The sequence below is a fragment of the Protopterus annectens genome, chromosome 7.part1 (assembly GCF_019279795.1).
Source record: "Protopterus annectens isolate FY-2018-M chromosome 7.part1, PAN1.0, whole genome shotgun sequence".
NCBI classification, from domain to species: Eukaryota; Metazoa; Chordata; order Ceratodontiformes; family Protopteridae; genus Protopterus; species Protopterus annectens.
The window spans coordinates 12,857,736-12,875,474 of NC_056740.1; positions in this window are offsets into that span (position 1 = coordinate 12,857,736).

Genomic DNA, 17,739 nt, shown 5'->3' on the forward strand with positions numbered 1-17,739 from the left:
TCGACTCTGAGTCATTCTTTTGTTTGGTCTTCCATTAGAGTGTCATACATTAGTTGCTACCTGTGCCACCTCCATTCCTGCGGTCTTTAATGCCTTGCAACCTGATCAGTGTTGACTGCAGGTGGAGTATAAATTGCTTCCACCGGTAACATTTTTGTTTAGTGCAATACTAATATTTCCAGATTCTGTTGCTGTTCATAGACATACACAGAAATTTACACAAGTCACAAAACCGTTGTACATGAATCGTGACATTTTTTTCATTCCTTTTATTTGAATTTCATTAGTCACTTATTAGGTTTTAGGAAATCATTTGCATCTGTTTGTGTAGTCATTTACATACACTGCATAATGTTAAGTGCAGGATGTTGCTGTATAGCACAACTTACTAACTCTGCACCGTCCTGCACACAGCTGCTGTGTACTTTGCAATTTCTGAATTTTACCCAGTTTATAATCAACTATCCCATGCTTTTAGTAGCCTCATTAACATAGAGGACTAAAGCCCTGACTAGGCACAAGCAAAGTAGTGGCTTGGCTGCTTAATGACTCAGGCAGGGGAGAATGGGCATGCTTAACCTGAATGGGAAAGGACTGTGGTGGTAGGCAAGACCTCTCATGCTTCAGTGGAGTTTGGGGCATGAAGAGACAGTTGGGCTGTGTGTGTGTGTGTGTGTGTGTGTGTGTGTGTGTGTGTGTGTGTGTGTGTGTGTGTGTGTGTGTGTGTGCGTATGTGTATCACCTGGGACATGTGTTTGCCCAGGCAGTAGATACATGTTCTAGGCATGCCTTATTGCCAGCCCAATCTAGTTAGACATCACCATTCTAGGGGTAGGGATTAAAACCATAATCTAACAACTTTGACCATTTTCAGCAGCAGAAGTGGCTCTCCAGTCCACTCCATTCCCATGCATCTATGCCAGCCTTGCTGAGGGGGCAGACCCATGTACGGGTGGGGTGTATAAAGACTATACCATCCTGTCTGGCTAATCATTTATATATTTATTTATTTATTTATTTCCAGTTTGATTAATGGGGAGGTCCACTGGGCCCCAAGGACCCATTTTCAGTGGATGCCCAGGGAGAAAAGCTCCAAAAATACAAATTACAAAAACATGAAAAATATAAGTGATACACTGAGGAGACCAGTTTGTACAATAGGAACATTCATTATTACAAATAGTCAAACACAGTTTCACTAAGTTTTTTCTAAAAAGGTTATACAATTTGAGAAAATGCATTATATATGCACATTGAGAAGAGAGTTAAGAAGACTTTTTGCATGCATTCGTTTTAAAGTGTGAATCTATTTACAATATATGCACAAAGGGGTTCAAGGATAAATAGCTGTAGGACATTTTGAGTGCTAGTGTACACTCTAGGTAGGGTACACTTTAGGTAGGATATCAATGTGAAGACTTTTTGCATGCATTCGTTTTAAAGTGTGAATCTGTTTACAATATTTACACAAAGGGGTTCAAGGATAAACAGCTGTAGGACATTTTGAATGCTAGGGTGCACTCTAGCTAGGATATCAATTTGTTCTTGTATAGTTTTTAGGTGGGGTAGACTATATGCACTATATCATGGAATGAGTGGAGGGGCTTAGTGAGAGGAAACTGTACTGCCATGCTAGATACTTTCCAGCAGAAATATCACTTGAGTAAAAAAAAAAAAAAAATTACACGTTCTTAGTTATAAATAATGATTACCTCAAAGAAACCACAAATAAATGACCCACCCAGAAAATGAATATGAACCCACCATTACTTAAGCAGCAGCAAGCTTATAATATAAAAAGGTCCATTCTTCCTCAATGCAGTCCTTCATCCCACACCAAAAATACAAATCCAAAGACCAGAAATCTCAAATACAACAAAAACATTGTATCTAATGTTGTCATTTTCATTTATTCCTCAAGAAATGGGTTCGGATCTGACCCTTGGATCTGACTCAACTGCTTTTTTCAGCTGGTGGAACACTGAAACTCTTGATCTCCTCCCTTACCCACAATGCTGTAGTCCCCTAAAATACTTTAGATCTTGTTTGCTGCCTTCATGCATGGATGTGGTCACTGTTAGGTCTTGAGCAGTAGTGGTTTTTTTGTGAGTAAAGTAGGAATCTTATATCTTTATCTATTTCCCATTCTCTTACTGAAATTTTTTACATACCCTCCTTTGCCCTTCCTACACTTTTTAGCTTTTTTCTAAACGTCATAGCTGATATTTTCTCTTTCCCTTTTCTCCCTTATACCTTTGAGGTAGTTTCTTTTATTACCATTGTTGGTAATATTTTCTTTTTTCGTATTTTTACCTATAAAAAATAGTTTCTATAATGTTACTTTCTTTTGATTCTCTCAATACTTATGGCTGAGAAACCCTCCATTTTTACAAAATGTATGGCCTCTGGCCACAAAATCCCATTATCGGATGCACATGCTATGTGTGTTATTGTTCAGGCCTGGCCCATTTGTATTCTGCTTATGATATTTGTAAGGTCTTTAACAATAGTGCCCTCATTGATCATAGAAATAAACTTATTCTGAGAGGATTACTCCCTTCTAAATGCTACAATACAGCATCTGGGGCTCAACCCCCGAAGAAATCTGACAAGAAAGAGGCTAGAAAGCATTCCCCAGACCCTGCAAGTTCTTCAGTTCTGGATTGGAACTGCCTCTAAAAATTTCAAAATCTTTGGATCCAATCTCTTCGGATCTGAAGAAGAAATCCTTCGGTCTGACTACTTCTGATCCAAAGATTTTGACAAAAAGTTTGTATCCGATACCCTCGGATCTGACAAAGCATAAGGAAAAGTTGCCTCTGATCCGATCTCAGATCCAGTATTTTCTCATTTCCCATCTCCTTTTCTGGAAAGGTGTCACCATTCTAGGACTTCTTCTATAGCTTCTTCTTCTTGTTCCTCCAGAAGTCTGATTGAAGCAAATGTGGACAGGATGATGAGGAAATTCTTCTCAATGCAAATTCAAATGGGGGTTCTTCCAGCTCCCACCCCATCTGGTCTGGAGACCTTCATGAGTACTAGTCTGCCTATTTTGTCTCCTACTCTGATCCAACCTTTGGTTTCAGAGCATTTGGGTCTGAGAATCTCAGATCTGTTCGTATTGGATCTGAAGATCATTGTATGTTCTACATCGATGCCGTCTCTGATTTGTCTGGCTTTGAGCATGTCAGAGCCGTATGACTCTTGGAGCCATAGTGTCACTGCTGGATACAAGGTGTTGGAGTTGACTCTGAGGTTGTCTCTGCCCCTTGGAGCCTTAACACTGGACAACTCAGCTCTGACCCCTGTCTTGAGTGGTTTGCCATCAGGTCAGAAGGAGCTGATGATCTGAAAGCATGTCTTACCAGAGCCATCTGTCTCTTTCTCTCTCTGAGGCATTCTGCTTTTGAAGTAGTGGAGAGAGTTTTCTCTGCTTTCAGAGAAAGGATACATCCACTCTCCTTGGCTCCTACTTCCCAGACCCAGTTGTGTTTGCATCTTGAGTCTCATCTTCCTGTACCACAGGGACAGCCATCCCAAAGTCTCCAAAATACCCAGCAGGATATATTAACATCTTCTGATACTTCTCTATAACATCCCGCTGAAGAAGTCCCTTGGAAGAAAAAGTGCAAAAGGAGGCACTTAGATTCTCCTCAAAAGTCTGTTATGGAAGACACTGATTTTGATGAGGGAGAAGGGGCCCCAAGATCACCACCTGATGATGTCTCCTTTGGAGATATACTAGAGATCCTTAAGGGGTGGCTGGTCTACCAACAACCCTTCCCAAGAGGAATCAGTTTTTCTGGAAACCTTTGGGTCTAGCCCATCTACCTCCTGTGTGACTCCACTGACCAATGAGCTCATTAATTTGATTTCTCAATGGGCATGGAAGGAACCTGATTCTGATGAGCCGATCCCCAAGATATCAGATAGGATCCTGGCACCATGCAAGGATAAAGAATTTTGGAGAAAAGGATTACCATTTGATGCCATGGTCATAGTAGTGGTCACAAAAAAGGAGCTTACAGATCAAAATTCCTCTGTTCATCCCCCTAACAGGGAGTCTAAGGTACTGGACAGATTTGGGAAGCATGTATATGCTTCAGCAACTTTTTCACTTTGGTCTCTGAATTATTCGGCACACTTCACAAGAATACAGAGCGATTTGATTAAAGAGCTTACCGAATCCCCTCTCTGGGACCATTACTAGAGTTTGATTGCCTCACAGTTGGCTACCCTACAGTCAAATTTGTCCATGAGGTTCATCTCACATGCAGCTGAAAGTACCTCAAGGGCTGCTGGTTCAGGCATTTCCATTAGGATACATTACTGGATGCGGCTGTGTGATTTTGCAGAGCCTTTCAAGTCTTCCTTCATGAATGCTCCCTTTGACTGAAATTCTGTGTGTAGCTCCAACGTTAAAGACACACTGTCCAGGTGTGAGCAGGAAGATAAAACCCTGTCTGCTGTGGGCATATGTTTTTTGACTTCTCAAAGGACCTTTTCTAGAAATCAATAAGGTGGTCAAAAAATGTGTTTCAGAAAGACACAGGGTCCCTTCTACGATTCACATGGAGATAGTTTCCCCAGAGGCAGAGGTGGGAACTCTAATAGAAGATTCCACCAATGTGGCAGACGAGGCCCCAAAACCAAGGATCTAGAGATACTTTTTCTGACAGATCCTACCAGCGCTCCTGAAAGGAGGTCCGATTGTCCACCTCTGGAGGCAGTCGGGGGTCATTTATCTCTGCACCAGATAGCCTGGTTAGAGATTACAAAAGATTCATGGGTGCAGAGGATTATTTCCAGAGGTTATATAATACCATTTTCCATACCCCCCTTAACAGTAAACAGAATTCCCAATGTTCCCTCTAGTCAGAGCAAAGCAGCAGCAGCACTAGAAATAGAAAAGCTGCTAGAAAAAAAGAGTCATCCAAGATGTCCCCCCAGACCAAAAAGAGTCCACAACTTACAGTTCTTTTTAATGCCAAAGAAAACAGAGGACTGGAGACCAGTTTTGGATCTCAGCAATCTGAATAAGTCAGGTTCAGTATACCAAGTTGTGGATGGTCATGGTTCAGTCCATTCTGCCTTTTCTGCACAAGGATGACAGGTTGTGCTCTATAGGTCTTTAGGTTGTGTACTATCTCATAAAATGAACAGATCCAGAAGATTCCTATGCTTCTGGCTGGGAGCTAGTCACTACCAATTCAGATCTCTGCCCTTTAGTCTCACCAAAGTCCCCGAGGTGTTGCATGGCAGTAGTGGAAGTTCACTTAAGACTGCAAGGATTCCAGGTGTTTCCTTACTTAGAGAACTGGCTCATAACTGCTCTGACTAGGGATCATCATCATTATTTACTCCAGTTATGCTCTCACCAAGGAATTACTATCAATCACAACAAATCTCAACTAGAACAAACTCAGATATTGGAGTTCATCGGAGCTTTGTTCAACATAGTATCCTTCACAGCCTCCCTTCCTTTACCAAGGGTACAAACCATACAACTTCAAGTCAAAAAGATAATCCAAAATTCTTCTCTCTCAGCTCGATTAATCCTTCAACACTGGAGTCAATGTCTGCTGCAATAGTTTTAGTTCTGTTAGCAAGATACCACATGAGAATTCTTCAGTGGACCCTAGAGACTCAGTAGTCTATTCTTCACCAGTTTTTGTCACTCAAATCAAAATAACTCTGGCATGCAAAAATTACCTCCTGTGGTGGATTTACTCCTATCAGATAATACATCACCCCTTTATTCTCCCTGCGCCCAAGGCCATAGATACCACAGATGCTTCCAAAACTGGATAGGGGGCACTTCTTTGGGAAGACAGTCCATGGCACCTGTCTGCCAAAGAGGCCAATATGCATATCAATGTCCTTGAAATGAGAGTTGCCCTCCTAGTGTTGCAGGTCTTCCAAGAAACTGTCCCTTCTGGGACTATTGCAGTTCAGACGGACAATATGTCAGTGGTCTGGTACAGTAATAGACAAGGCGGAACTAAATCTTATCCTCTGTGACAAGAAGCTTTGAGAGTGCGACAATGGACAATGTCATGCAATTGATTTCTGATACCAATGCACATTCTGGGGAAATCCAATGTAATAGCAGACAAGTTAAGAGGTCCACTCTAATACCTCACGAGTGGTCTCTCAACATGAAAGTGGCAGAAAAGATATTCCATTGATGGGGACAACTTTGCTGCAACCTCTTAGCATCTCACCTCAACAACAAGAGCAACAGGTTCTTTGCACTGATAACAACCATCAGGGGAGTCACAGAGAGATGCTCTTCTCCATGATTGGCCCCCCCAGTCTCCTCTACGCCTTTACCCCAGTGCCTCTAATCCCCAAAATCTTTCAGAAAGCATCTCAACTGAAGAGCACAATCATCCTCATTGCTCCTTATTGGCCTTAGCAGATTTGGTTCCCCTTTCTTTGGCCTCATCTGCTTTACTCACCATGGATTCTGGATCCAATTCCAGACCTCCTGTCTCACCCAGCAGATATGAATCACCTAGACATTTTAGGCCTAAAACTGACTGCATGGCTTCTAAAATTCCATTAATAGCTTGACAGCCCAGACTTTATTCCCCCATTTGTCACATTCTTCTATTTTCCCATAAAGATTCCACTAGAAAAATATACAGAAGTAAATGGAAAAGATATTTTGCTCGGGTGCAGCAAAATGACTGATCCCTTTTCAGCACCAGTACCTAAAGTTTTTTAATTTTTAGCTATAATTTTAATGAAGGTGCTAGTTCTTCAACTATTAATGTACAACTTTCTGCCATTTCCAGTTTTCACACTGGAGTAAATAATTCATCTTTAGCCTCTTCCAAACATTGTAAGGTCTTTATAAGGGGAATTTTTCTTCTTAGACCTCCTTGCAAAGATCCCACTCCCCTGTGGTATTTGAATTTGATTTTACAATCTTTGACGCAATCTCCCTTGAACCATCAGCAAAATGCAAACTAAATTTTTTTAAAATGGAAGACTGTCTTTTCAGTGGCCATTACCTCAGTTAGAAGAGTTTCAGAACTTTAAGCCTTATCTAAGCCTGCTTATTTGATTTTTCATAAGGATAGGGTATCTTTATGAACCAATCCATAATTCCTTCCTAAAGTGGTGTTAGAATCCAATATCAGTCAAACTATCAGCCTTCCAGTTTTCTTTCCAAGTTTCACAAACAAAGGAGAGTATATGTTGCACGTATTGGATGTTCACAGACGGTTACATTTTTATCTACATAGGACAAACATTTTCAGGAAATCAAAACTATTACTTGTCTCTTTTTCAGATCCAAAAATTGGGCAAACCAGTTACTAAAGTGACCTTAACCACATGGTTAACTGATTGCATTACCTTTGTTTATAATAAATTGGGTTTGTCTTTACCAAAACCTCCAAAAGCTCATTCCGCCAGATCTATGGCAACTTCTTCAGTATTTTTATCCCGATCTTCTTCGGATGAGATTTGTGCAGCTGCAACTTGGACTAATCCTCATACCTTTATTGCTCATTACAAAGTGAATCTGTTCTCTAGGGGAAGAGCAGACTTAGGCTCAGCTGTGCTCAGAAATATCATTCCTTACAGTCCTCCAGGGGTTTAGGCAGCAGGGGACTCCATCTCATTTGTTGAAGAATGAATAAAAATGACAACATCAGATAAAAAAGTTATGCACTCACCATAACATCCCATCTGTGTTGTCCATTTTCATTCTTCCTCAACTCCCCTCCCTCCAACCTCCTACCAATTTGACTTCTGGAAGCATTAGAAGACGCTAAAGGAACCAATGTTCTTTCATTTGAGCTCCAGATAGTGTTATTTAATATCCTTGTTATTTGATTATTTACTATATAGATTAAAAAGTCATCAAACAAGATCTGAAGTATGGTATGGACTAGAGCATTATGGGTAAGGGAGGAGTTTGAAAATTTCAGTGTTCCATGAGCTGGAAAAAACAGCTGAGTCAGATCTGAACCCATTTGTTGAGAAAGAATGAAAATGGACAACACACGTGGAACATTATGGTTAGTACATAATTTTTTTTTCCAACTCTATAGTTGATGTCTCCCTTTCCAGGATCTGCCACATCCTGCACATAACGTATATGCACTTAAATTGTTTCGTATCCATGTGCAAAAAATGTGTGGAGGCATTTTATGGCTGCTTGCAGTCTAATATACAGAAGTGGCAGATAAATCAGTAACAAGTGTTAACTTAATTTTTTTAAATAGTTTTTAAATAAACATAATAAGCAAAAAAGAAGCCAATCAGTGCTACTAGTCCACAAAATCACTCGAAAAAAAGCACTGTTACGGCATATGAATTCTAAGTATGTTTCCTTTATTGTAAAATCCTTAAAACCAGTTGATTGAGCGCTTTCTTCCCTCTTAAGCAGGGATTTCATCAGAATCTAACTTTTTCCCTCCAAAACTTCCCCTTAAATAGTAAATTACATCATTAAGACCTGGTGACTCATCCTATTAACATTAATAAAATTCATAAAAATGCATTCAAAATATATTCAAAATATAAAGTCCTAAAAACAATATAACTATAAGAAAACAGATAAATATATCTTAGACAATTTATAAATATGTATATGTACATTTTTCTATGTAACATTATTTCATTAACTCCACTTTTTTATATAACAAGGGCTTAATAGAAATAACTTCATTCAGCCCAGGGACTTGACTTGCTTGCAACATAATTTGCCATCTTAGCTCTCTCTCTTCTATGTAACTTCTATAGTTACCCCCTCTGGGGTTCTTTAAAACCTTCTCTAAGATGGCAAATTCAAAACCTAAAAAAACAGAGCAGTTTGTGGAATGTTTACACAAAGCATTATTTAGATTTTTATTAAGTATTTGGTAAGTGTGCTCATAAATCCTGTCCTTTAAATGTCTTTCTGTCTTACCAACATAGAAACTAGGGCAGGTTTTACACAGCGCCAAATAAATCACACCTATAGTTTGACAATTACCCTTTTCAAACTTTATTTCTGTCCTTAAAATGTTGTTTAGTGTAATACTCATCCAAGTGTAAATATATTGACACTGGGAGCAACGCCCACATTTTGAAGTGCCATACTTGTTCTTATTTTTATTCTTAAATTCACTTTCAAAACATTTTTCAGATTAGGTCCAACTTTATAAACAAAATTTGTTATTACCCACTACAGTCCATAGCTTCAAATTATTTCTCAACATAACCCAATTGTCATTCATAATTTTCTCCACCTCATATGTTTTATTTCCAAAAGGAATGACAATAGATTTTTCAAAATCCTTATTATCATCTGGTCCTTTGTTTGTATCTTCACCCATATTCTGTGGGTTTCCTAATAGGGGCTTATATTTCTTTCCCCATTCATCCCTTACAAAATTAACATAGTCATTAATGTTTTTAGTGGGATACCCTCTTTCCTTAAATAATCTAGCTACTATTGCCAGTTCTTCATCAATATCTTCCTCATTAGATGTCATTCTTGCTACCCTAATGAGCTGGCCTTTCAAAATACTATTTTTTTGTTTTGTTGGGTGATTACTCGAATAATGTAGGTATGAGTTACTAAAATGTGGTTTTAGTAGATTTAAATGACCCATTTTCATTTTGAATATTTACATCTAAATAGTTTGTACCATTCTCTAGATCCAATTTTATTTAGTTTGTAAAAAGCAATAATGGAAGATATATATAAACTGAAAGGTAGAGAACAAAACATTTTTAAAAATAAAAATTTGAGTAAAGAAGAAAATGAAATATTAAAATGTTTGAGAGAGGACAAGAGTATTAGAGTGATGCGCCCTGACAAAGGAGGTGGTATGGTCTTCTATGATGGCTTAGAATATTCCCACAAAATATTTGAAATGTTAAATGATTCACTGACTTACACGTCAGCTTCCTTAAATGAGATTAATATTAGTAATAAAAAAATAGATTTTTATCTAGGAGAATATATATTAGAGGAAAGAATTTCAGATGATTTATACAATTTTTTGAAAGTTAAGAAACCTCTAGTGGCTACAATGTTTGGAATACCTAAGACACATAAAGGACTAGAAAATTTGAAATTTAGACCTATTGTGCCAGGACGAGGGTCCAAAACGTATCCCTTGGGGATGCTGATAGATAAGTGGTTAAAAAAACAAGTTATTAATGCAGACCACATGATTAGGGACTCTTGGGATTTTTTAGGTAGGATAAATAAAGATTTGTGGGATAAAGATATAACATTCATTACTATTGATATAATTGATTTATACACATCTATTCCAAAAAAAGAAGGTCTGGAACGTTTTTTTGAGAGTTTAAACAAGTATACAAAACTTATAAGTAATAAAATTGAATTAATTATGGAATTTATGGAGATTGTTTTGGACCATAATTACATATTTTTTGAAGGAGAATATTTCAGGCAACACAAAGGGGTGGCTATGGGGGCGTCATGTGCCCCCATTTTTGCAAACCTTGTGTTATTGGACTGGGAACATAATGTTGTGTTTAAAAGTGATTTTTTTTCAATATATGAAATTATATGTTAGATTCTTGGATGATATCTTTATTTTGTGGATAGGTCCGAAGATTAAGGTTCAAGAAATGATTAAGTATTTTAATGATAGTACAGAATTTTTAAGATTTACCTATGAATATAAAGAGAATGGTACAAACTATTTAGATGTAAATATTCAAATGGAAAATGGGTCATTTAAATCTAAGGTTTATAGAAAACCACATTTTAGTAACTCATACCTACATTATTCGAGTAATCACCCAACAAAACAAAAAAATAGTATTTTGAAAGGCCAGCTCATTAGGGTAGCAGGAATGACATCTAATGAGGAAGATATTGATGAAGAACTGGCAATAGTAGCTAGATTATTTAAGGAAAGGGGGTATCCCACTAAAAACATTAATGACTATGTTAATTTTGTAAGGGATGAATGGGGAAAGAAATATAAGCCCCTATTAGGGAACCCACAGAATATGGATGAAGATACAAACAAAGGACCAGAAGATAATAAGGATTTTGAAAAATCTACGGTCATTCCTTTTGGAAATAAAACATATGAGGTGGAGAAAATTATGAATGACAATTGGGTTATGTTGAGAAATAATTTGAAGCTATGGACTGTAGCGGGTAATAAACCAAATTTTGTTTATAAAGTTGGACCTAATCTGATAAAATGTTTTGAAAGTGAATTTAAGAATAAAAATAAGAACAAGTATGGCACTTCAAAATGTGGGCGTTGCTCCCAGTGTCAATATATTTACACTAGGGAGAGTATTACACTAAACAACATTTTAAGAACAGAAATAAAGTTTGAAAAGGGTAATTGTCAAACTATAAGTGTGATTTATGTGGCGCTGTGTAAAACCTGCCCTAGTTTCTATGTCGGTATAACAGAAAGACATTTAAAGTACAGGATTTATGAGCATACTTACCAAATACTTAATAAAAATCTAAATAATGCTTTGTGTAAACATTCCACAAACTGCTCTGTTTTTTTAGGTTTTGAATTTGCCATCTGAGAGAAGGTTTTAAAGAACCCCAGAGGGGGTAATTATAGAAGTTACATAGAAGAGAGAGAGCTAAGATGGCAAATTATGTTGCAAGCAAGTCAAGTCCCTGGGCTGAATGAAGTTATTTCTATTAAGCCCTTGTTATATAAAAAAAGTGGAGTTAATGAAATAATGTTATATAGAAAAATGTACATACACATATTTATAAATTGTCTAAGATATATTTATCTGTTTTTTATAGTTATATTGTTTTTAGGACTTTATATTTTGAATATATTTTCAATGCATTTTTATGAATTTTACTAATGTTAATAGGATGAGTCACCAGGTCTTAATGATGTAATTTACTATTTAAGGGGAAGTTTTGGAGGGAAAAAGTTAGATTCTGATGAAATCCCTGCTTAAGAGGGAAAAAAGCGCTCAATCAACTGGTTTTAAGGATTTTACAATAAAGGAAACGTACTTAGAATTCATATGCAGTAACAGTGCTTTTTTTCGAGTGATTTAAATAAACATAATTGTAATAAACATTTGAAACTATCATCATTGCTGGATTTATGCACAGTGGCTACATTCACCCAGTGCAGATTCACTCTTAATGGCTGCCACCATATAGCCTGATGCATTAAAAAAGAAACACTACAGATCTAAGTTACAAACTTGGCCTAGAACCTTGTCAGAGCTATAGCTAGGTCAGTTACTTGGTGCCCTGGGCAATCCCCCCAAAAAGGCGTCCATAATCCATAATCTGCACAACACCTTTATAAGAAATTACCTGCTTGCTATAGTTTTTAACACAGATGCACTGCAAACAAATCATTTAAGCAACACTGATCTCAACCAATGATACTTAAATGACTACCATTAGTGCTTGCAGTTGTGAATGCTGAAAAGCACTTGCACCCAGAGATTGTACAATTGAGTTTCTGGGACCAATTAGTACCTCTGCTGCAGTGCCAGTCAGATCATGGTCAAATGAGTCCCTAGGAAGGATACTGGGCCAACACCTCCCACAAGCCATTCCCATGTTCTGTTACTTGACTTTCTCTCTCCAATTGCCACAAACACTGTTCAAACTACTATTTTCTTTACTTTATACAATGATTACAGATATCTGGATTTAATTTAAAACTTTTATTTCAAATTTTATAGCACAAACACTGATGGCCATTTGCTAAACAAAATGGTCTCGCAAAGAAAATAGACTTACATGAGCAACAGTAAACTTTTCTGCCCTTGAAACTCATATTCATTGAAAATGTTTTTGCCAGAGCAAATTAAGTGTACCTTGGGCCCCCTGGCTGTTTTCAAATGATAGGCTTCCTGCACACATTTATAGGACTATGTATAAATTTATGTGTTCTTTGATTCACCTTCCTGATTGTATGAAATTATTGTCCTTGTTTAATATAGCATCATTTGTTGGAATGCATTTTAAATTTATAGGTTCATAGAAGGTTACTAGGCTAACAGCACTAGAGCACTTACAAGCATAGTCATGTTTATTCCAAACTGCCCCAATTGTCAATGGTTAGATGAGTGAAGTTCACACAGGTAAGAGTCTATGGTACTTAATACCAACTTCCTCTGTTCAGGAGGGACATGGGTGCCACCCCAGGAGTGAATCTGTTATCACCCATCCATTGATCTAGGTTGCATTTGAAGAGGGTCGGGGAGGGGCTTTGTTTCACAGGAACTGAAGCTTGTTTTAAAGAAGTGGCAGTCTCTGAGAGATGTATCTATCTCTCCGGCATGACCTGTTTATGTCAGAGGCTAGGTTAAGATCCCTGGACCGAGTGAATCTTATGCAGTTTGATTTATGAATGTGTAATATTTCTGGGGCCGGATCAAAGACTGCCCCATAAGCCAGGCACAGGTCACCCCCAGCAACCTGCAGGAGACAGAATACAGTAACAGGGCTTTCAGTCTTTCTGTGTAAAATTTGCTTTATCAGAAACCTCTGTGGTCTCTCCAATTATTGCAGGTGTCTGGTGAGGAACTTGCAAAAGGGAGCATTGTACTTAATTACTGGTCTGATGAAGGCTGAGTATAATGGAATTATAACAGCCTTAGATTTAGATGCAATACCATTACTTATATGATGTGCCACATAGAAGGATCTCCTTGCTACTGTGGATATGTGGTGGTCAAAGGTCAGATTGCTATCAACCTGAGTACACAAATCATTTACCACTGGGTCTACACTTACCAGGGTGCTGTCTATAATGTAATTAGCAGGGATGTTAGCTTATCCAAAGGAAATAATAATGCTTTTTTATTTTTTTGCATTTAGCTGTAATCCATGGCTTTGGCATCAATCATTTGTCTGCGTTAACCCTGTCTGTGGCATATTAACATCACTGGGGGGCTAAATGATTTCTTCAAATTTGCATTCGCCAGTGAACTTAGTCAGCCACAGACCATCCAAGTTTGCCTGGACTTCTGAGAGATAAATTCCAAACAGTAAGGGATCCAGCACAGAATCATGTGGTATGCCACTGGTGACTGGTATTTTGCTAGAGGTAAAGTCACCCACTCTGACAGTATGTGTCCTGTCGGTGAGCCAGTTGGCTATCCATCTGGTAATGTAGGGGTTAATTTCCAATTGGGAAAGTTTCTCTATAGTACCTGTGTGGGGGACTGTATTAAATGCCTTGGCTAGATCAAGACAGGTGGTATGCATTGTCCAGGGCCTTGGTGACTTTATTGAAGAAGTCAACTATGTTTAACAGGCATTATCTACCTTTAACACATCTGAACTGGGTTGGGTTTAGGGTTTAGAGATTACTCATGTCCTTGTTAATAAGGTCCATAATGATTCTTTCCATGGCCTTGCAGATGCGGCTAGTCAAGCTTATGGACCTTTAATTCCCATGGTCAGTAAATGGTCCCCCTTTGTGCAGAGGGATTACTGTTGTTGCCCTCCATTCTGCCAGAACATAGACAATTCTCCTTCTGTGGTTAAACAGAGATCAAAGTGAGTCTGCTAGGTTATGTTTTAAGTTGTTTTTAAGGTGATCTGGGATGTTGTTTGGTCCCACTGATGCCCTGTGTTTGGCCTTGGAGAGGGCCAAGATGACCTGTTGTCTTGAGATAATAGGCTGAGGAATGTTAGCAGGTATACTTTGGGGTATGACTGGAGGTGATGGGGAGGGGGTGAAGTTTGCTCCAAGTCTGTCAGCTAGCAGGTTGGCTATTACCTCTGGTTCAGTATGGTGGTGCCATCCCCAGCCAGTTCAGCACATAGCTGGGTAGTCGCTTTTAGATTTCAGATGTAGTTAAAGAATGCCTTGTGATCATTCTTAGTGAAGGAGGTTATTTTTGCCTCATAATTAGCTTTGGAGGAGTTGACAATATCTCTAATGTGTGTGTGTGTGTTTAATTAAGAGAGGGATTTCTCCCACTGCTGAGCCTGTTCCCTCTTTGTTCTTGAACATTAGATCTGAAGTAGGCAGACTTCATTTGTCTGCAACCTGTGGGTATCGGATCCGACCTCAGATCCGAGCCGGCATTTCAAAAGCTTAGGCTCCGAGCTCCTAGCTCCTCCCTCTACCCATAACCCCTTGCCAAGCCCTGACTGACCTCAGATTTCGTTTGCCGCTTTCAAGTTGCGACGGATTCCTTGAGCTCCTAGTGCAGATAAGTTTTCTGACAGGAAAATTTTGTAAAATTTAACCTTTTTTGATTAATTTAAATAGAAGTGTGTCTGTTAGGCTTTCCTTCCTCTACCTTTTATTTTTTCTTCCGGTTTGCGTAGTTTGAGTGATTTGTGTGTGTTTAGGCGTGTGGGGGCGAGAGTATGTGTGAAGCCCATAAGGCCGTTTTTGGGAAGTGCACCGAGGGTGGCCATAAGCTGTCCCGGCGGATGGCCACACTCGGTGTCATCTTGGGGTTGAACACCTGTCATCTGGTTGTACCATTTGTGCAGGGTTCAACCCCGAGCTTTGAGGAGCGGAGGTCGAAGCTGGTTCTGGCGGGACTTCTCCTCCAGATACCGCTTGCTTCTGCCCTTCTACACAGCAAGCAGTTGCTGTGGGCTCTCCTCCACCGGCTGGGACTCAACCTCCCTCTAAGATGCCGGAGGAGAGAGAGTCTTCTAGGGAGAGAGAAAAGAAGGAGAGGCACAGGGAGAGGCACCACAAATGGAGAGCTGAAACCTCTAGTTCGGCTCCTCCATCCAAGCGGGCCTCTCCTGTGCCTTCTAGTTTCCCTCCTCCTCGGCTCCACTCCCCTCGGTTCTCTCCTGGGCCCGAGGAGGAGGAGGCTAGTCCTTCAGCGAGGTCCCCAAGGCGGCTCTCTAGGTCCACTTCGGTGGCCTCGACTAGATCTACCTTCTCCATGAGTGAAGCAGACATGGACCGGATGATGAGGAAATTCATCCAGGCCCAAATGCAAATGGGAGTGCTCCTAGCCCCCATCCGGGAGGGGCTTCGACCCCTTTTTTCGCCCCTTTGGCTCCTTCTCCGACCCACGCCATGGGTTCGGAGCTGTCGGCGCCGGGCAGAGTTGGATCCGGGGGTGGGTCGGATCCGATAGGTCGGCGCACCTCGGATCCGTCCCATCCCTTGAGTGCTTCGGGTACTTCGGACCCGACCTCTCGGAGCCGAGGACCGAGCCTCGGATCCGAGGGAGCTGGTATGTCTTCGGCTCCGTCTAGGTCAGAGCACACCGGTCTCTCGGATCCGATGGTCTCAGCTCCGGCTTCGATCCGTGCGTCGGATCCGAGTGGGGGTCGGCTCTCAGGGTTCAGAGAAGCTGGCTCCCCCTCGGCCTTCGACGTAGTGGAAAGGGCACTGTTGAGGACTTCCAGACCCCCGGTCCCTGCCACGGCTCCATCCCGCACTCCCTTGCAGTTGGGCCAGGCTCCCACCAGCCGGTCCCAGGGACAGCCCGCCTCGATGTCCCAAGTAGTTCCCTTGGAACATCCAGCTGCGGAAGAGTACTCCTCGGACAGCCCCCCCCGAAGAAGTACCTCGGAAGCGTAAGTGCAAAAGGAGGCACATGGACTCCCCCGAGTCCGTTACCGAAGACACAGACTTGGATGAAGGGGAGGGCTCCCCAAGGTCACCCCCTGAAGACGTCTCATTTGGAGACATTATGGAAATGTTGAGGATCGGGGGGGGTGGTCTGCCCCCAAGGCCTCCTCAGACGAGTCTGTGTTCTTGGAGGCATTTGAGGTGGGCCCATCTACCTCTTGGGTGTCCCCTCCGGCCGACCCTCTGGTGGACCTTATATCCACCAGAGCGTGGAAGGATCCGGACACCGTTGAGCCTGTACCCAAGCATCCTGACCGTATCCTTTCCCCTCCGGCGGACCGCACTCACTGGAGCAAAGGCCCCCCAGTAGATGCCATGATGATGGCTGCAGCCACTAAGAGGGAATTGGCCCAGGAGAGTCCCTCTATGCATCCTCCGGGCAAGGAGTCCCGCTCGATGGATCGCATTGGGAAGCGAGTTTTCAGTTCAGCAACCTTCTCTTTGAGGCTGAACTACATGGCACATCATCAGGATGCAGCGGGATTTGATTAAAGAATACGCTGCATCTCCCCCAGAGTCCATGTCGGGTGAGGACAAGCAGGTATACTCCACCCGAATGGCCACTCTTAGAGCAGTTTCTAACACATCCTTTCGGCTACTTTCTCACGCTACCGAGGGAGCCGCTAGAGCCAGCGGAGCAGGCCTAGTCATGAGGCGGCAGGCCTGGCTCCGCCACTGTGATTTCGCAGAGCCCTTCAAGGCGACTTTCGCGAATGCCCCTTTGATGGTTCTGCCTTGTTTGGCAAAACTGTTCGCGAAACATTGGTCCAGAGCGAGAAGGACGGGAAGACGCTGTCTGCCGTCGGAGTCCGCTTCTCAGCTCCCCAGAGGTCCTTCTCGAAGAACCAAAAGGGACAGAAGAAGATGTGGTTCCGGAAGTCACAGCAGTCCCAACCTGCTCCGGATAACCAGTCCTCCCGTGGCAGAGGAGGACAGGGAGGTCGCCGTCCTAGAGGCAGGGGGGCTCCTAGAAACTTTGGGTCCAGAGAACCTTTCTCTGATAGGCCCACGCAGCAGCCCTGAAGGGTTGCCCGGCTGTCCGTCTCTGGAGGCAGTCGGTGGGCACTTTTCGAGGCACCTAACTTCTTGGGAGTCCATCACAACAGACCGTTGGGTGCTTCGCGTGATATCCAGAGGTTACACAATTCCCCTGTACAAAGTTCCCAGATCT